The sequence below is a fragment of the Esox lucius genome, chromosome 13, assembly GCF_011004845.1.
Source record: "Esox lucius isolate fEsoLuc1 chromosome 13, fEsoLuc1.pri, whole genome shotgun sequence".
In the NCBI taxonomy this organism is placed as follows: Eukaryota; Metazoa; Chordata; class Actinopteri; order Esociformes; family Esocidae; genus Esox; species Esox lucius.
This window is the reverse complement of record NC_047581.1, coordinates 34265833-34270490: the sequence shown is the minus strand read 5'-3', so window position 1 is coordinate 34270490 and position 4658 is coordinate 34265833. Positions and strand designations below refer to the sequence as shown.

Genomic DNA, 4658 nt, shown 5'->3' with positions numbered 1-4658 from the left:
CCTCTTGGCCTCGCCCCATCCAATGCTCTTTACCGCCCGCTCCTCTCATTTTCTCACTCGGTGCCTTCATTTGGCTCCGGTGTGATCCTGCCGGTGTCAGCAGGCCCGCTTAATGGCCAAATGTCACAGAGATACAATGGCAAGGGAACTTGTCGAGCACCTTGTATCGTACATGGCAGCTGCAGAAGAAGATAATAGATTAATTCTGTGAGTGTCTGAGCCTCTACAGGACAATATTGCTTTTTCGCTCTCACCCTCCATCCCAGCTCGCTCTCTCTCCCTCAAATCCACACACACACATTTTATCACCCTCTCTTCCACACACATACACAATCTATTTTTCTTTTCTCTTCCTGTCTTATACACACACACACATCACACACATATTTTATCACCCTCTGTAACACACGCACACACATACAATCTCTCTTTTTCTCCTGTTTTATCGAGCAGAGTTAGGGAGGTGCTAGAGCCTCAGGGTTGTAAGGAGAGAATGATGTTGTGAGTGGGAGTGTGTGAGGGAGAAGGTGGTGTTGTGAGTGAGGGTGTGTGGAGGAGAGGGTGGGGTTGTGAGTGAGGGTGTGTGGAGGAGAGGGTGGGGTTGTGAGTGAGGGTGTTTGGAGGAGAGGGTGGGGTTGTGAGTGAGGGTGTTTGGAGGAGAGGGTGGGGTTGTGAGTGAGGGTGTGTGGAGGAGAGGGTGGGGTTGTGAGTGAGGGTGTGTGGAGGAGAGGGTGGGGTTGTGAGTGAGGGTGTTTGGAGGAGAGGGTGGGGTTGTGAGTGAGGGTGTTTGGTGGAGAGGGTGGGGTTGTGAGTGAGGGTGTGTAGAGGAGAGGGTGGGGTTGTGAGTGAGGGTGTGTGGAGGAGAGGGTGGGGTTGTGAGTGAGGGTGTGTGGAGGAGAGGGTGGGGTTGTGAGTGAGGGTGTGTGGAGGAGAGGGTGGGGTTGTGAGTCAGGATGCCACATAAGTAGTCACTTTGACCTGATTATTGACATCCAAGCTGGCAAGGAGACCTGCCTCTCCTCTTCTCTCCTCTCCTCTCTTCTCTTCTTCCTTGAACTCCCCCCGCAGTGTCACAAGGTGTCTCATCTCACTTATTTTCTGTTTTCTCCTTTACGTTCCTCTCCTGTTCTCTCTGGTCTTTACATTTTCTGTCCAATCATGTCCTCTCCTTGCCAGTCCAATCATGTCCTCACCTGTCCTGTCCTGTCCTCTCCTGTCCTGTCCTCTCCTTGCCAGTTTAATCATGTCCTCTCCTCTCTATTCCCCTCACATGACTGTTGGGAGTCCCTAAATTGTGAGGAACAGAGAATAAGGGAGAAGAGGAGCGAGATTAGACAAAGTAGGAAGGGAGGAGAGAGAGGAGGAGTGAAAGAGAGAAGATAAAGGGAAGATAGAGAGGAGGAAGAGTAGAGAGGGAGGAGGTAGGGATAGGGAGGAGGTAGGGATAGGGAGGAGGTAGGGATAGGGAGGACAGACATGGCTGTCCCCTATGCAAAGGGGACAGCCATTCACCAAAGACCCCCCACCCACTCTTATCCCGACCCCAGCAGCTCAACGGCATTGTGTAACTTTCACACCAAGCTATTTCAACTACAGTCCAGTGGTGCTCACAAACATTACATTTGGATTAAACCATGTCCAGGTTAAGATCACAAATGTAACAGTCTGCAGGTCATGTATGTAATAACATCTACAGTCTACATGTCACGTATGCAATTACAACTACAGTCTGCAGGTCATGTATATAATAACATATACAGTCTACATGTCACATATGTAATAACAACTACAGTCTGCAGGTCATGTATGTAATAACATCTACAGTCTATATGTCACGTATGTAATAACAAGTACAGTCTGCAGGTCATGTATGTAATAACATCTACAGTCTGCAGGTCATGTATGTAATAACATCAACAGTCTAAATGTTATGTAAGTTATAACAACTACAGTCTACAGGTCATGTATGTAATAACAGCCACAGTTTACAGGTCATGTATATAATAACAGCCACAGTGTATAGGTCATGTGTAATTACAGCTACAGTCTAGAGATCACACATTTAATAACATCAAGTCTACTGGTCCTGTGTGTAATAACATCTACAGTCTACAGGTCACGTATGGAACAACGGCTACAGTCTACGTGTCATGTATGTAACAACAACTACAGTCCACATGTCATGTATGTAATAACAGCTAGATCTACTGATCATGTATGTAATAATAGTCATAGTGTACAGGACATGTCTAATAACAGTCGTAATATCAGTCTACAGTTCATGCATTTAATAAGAGCTAGTCTACAGGGCATGTAACAAATACAGTCTACAAGTGATGTATGTAACAACAGCTACAATGTACAGGTAATGTGTAATAACAGCTATAGTGTGTAGATCATGTGTGTAATAACAGCTACAGTGTACAGGTCATGTACATAATGACAGCTATAGTGTATAGATCATGTGTGTAATATCAGCTACAGTGTACAGGTCATGTGTAATAACAGCTATAGCTCATGTGTGTAATAACAGCTACAGTCTACAGGTCATGTATGTAATAACAACTACAATGTATAGATCATGTATGTAATAACAGCTACAGTCAACAGGTAATGTATGTAATAACAGCTACAATGTACATGTCATGCATATAATAACAGCTACAGTCAACAGGTCATGTATGTTATAACAGCTACAATGTATAGATCATGTATGTAATAACAGCTACAGTCTATTGGTCATGTATGTAATAACAGCTACAATGTATAGATCATGTATGTAATAACAGCTACAGTGTACAGGCCATGCATGTAATAACAGCTACAGTGTACAGGTCATGCATGTAATAACAGCGACAGTGTACAGGTCATGCATGTAATAACAGCGACAGTGTACAGGTCATGCATGTAATAACAGCTACAGTGTACAGGTCATCCATGTAATAACAGCTACAGTGTACAGGTCATGCATGTAATAACAGCTACAGTGTACAGGTCATGCATGTAATAACAGCTACAGTGTACAGGTCATGCATGTAATAACAGCTACAGTGTACAGGTCATGCATGTAATAACAGCGACAGTGTACAGGTCATGCATGTAATAACAGCTACAGTGTACAGGTCATGCATGTAATAACAGCGACAGTGTACAGGTCATGCATGTAATAACAGCGACAGTGTACAGGTCATGCATGTAATAACAGCTACAGTGTACAGGTCATGCATGTAATAACAGCTACAGTGTACAGGTCATGCATGTAATAACAGCTACAGTGTACAGGTCATGCATGTAATAACAGCGACAGTGTACAGGTCATGCATGTAATAACAGCTACAGTGTACAGGTCATGCACGTAATAACAGCGACAGTGTACATGTCATGCATGTAATAACAGCGACAGTGTACAGGTCATGCATGTAATAACAGCTACAGTGTACAGGTCATGCATGTAATAACAGCTACAGTGTACAGGTCATGCATGTAATAACAACGACAGTGTACAGGTCATGCATGTAATAACAGCTTCAGTGTACAGGTCATGCATGTAATAACAGCTACAGTGTACAGGTCATGCATGTAATAACAGCTACAGTGTACATGTCATGCATGTAATAACAGCTACAGTGTACAGGTCATGCATGTAATAACAGCTACAGTGTACAGGTCATGCATGTAATAACAGCGACAGTGTACAGGTCATGCATGTAATAACAGCTACAGTGTACAGGTCATGCATGTAATAACAGCTACAGTGTACAGGTCATGCATGTAATAACAGCGACAGTGTACAGGTCATGCATGTAATAACAGCTACAGTGTACAGGTCATGCATGTAATAACAGCGACAGTGTACAGGTCATGCATGTAATAACAGCGACAGTGTACAGGTCATGCATGTAATAACAGCTTCAGTGTACAGGTCATGCATGTAATAACAGCGACAGTGTACAGGTCATGCATGTAATAACAGCGACAGTGTACAGGTCATGCATGTAATAACAGCTACAGTGTACAGGTCATGCATGTAATAACAGCTACAGTGTAGAGTGAATGCGGCTAGCTGTGGGTGTGCTGCTCAACTGACATGTCGTGTGCATCTCCCCTGGTTGCCGTGGTGCCGCTGCGCGTTGTGGAATGGTGGGTCTGTCTGAGCCGGGTTGACTGGGCATGTTGCCGGGCACAGGCTGCACTCAGGCTCACACTCATTCTGCTCTTCAATGGAATCTTTTCATGCTATTAGAAAGAAATCAAAATTGAATGCCGGCCGACGTTTTCTGACTCCATCACAAAAGAGGAGGAACAAAGGGACCATTGGACTGTTGAGCTCGATTGAGACGTACGCTGAAACAGAGCTCTGTTATGAGGCCTGCCGGCCCAGTCCAATCTTCTCTGAATTATCCACATAGTTAGCATTACTGATCCTGCTGCTTCCCCATCGAACCAAATGTCTGGAATGCCTGGCCTCCTACGGGTGGATGCCATGTGAGCCTGGACTATGCGTGATGTCACCAATCCATATACAGACACAAGGAGCGAGAGAGGAAGTCGGAGAGAAAGATAGAGAAAGAGAGACAGCAAAAGCCTTGCGACATTAAAGAATCTGGCCCCTGAGTAGTGTCAGATGGCGAGACAGTGACGTGACCTCGCTAGCTCCG

General features: G+C 44.8%; 1 long non-coding RNA gene across 1 annotated transcript; it reads right to left on the bottom strand.

The window, feature by feature from the left end:
- Window positions 1-893: 893 nt before the first annotated feature.
- Window positions 894-4443, bottom strand: LOC105026263. The gene is made up of 3 exons (XR_829186.4): window positions 4344-4443; window positions 4088-4236; window positions 894-1287 (listed from the first exon to the last, which is right to left on the bottom strand). It is a non-coding gene; the product is annotated as an uncharacterized LOC105026263 (long non-coding RNA).
- Between the last annotated feature and the right edge of the window lie 215 nt (window positions 4444-4658).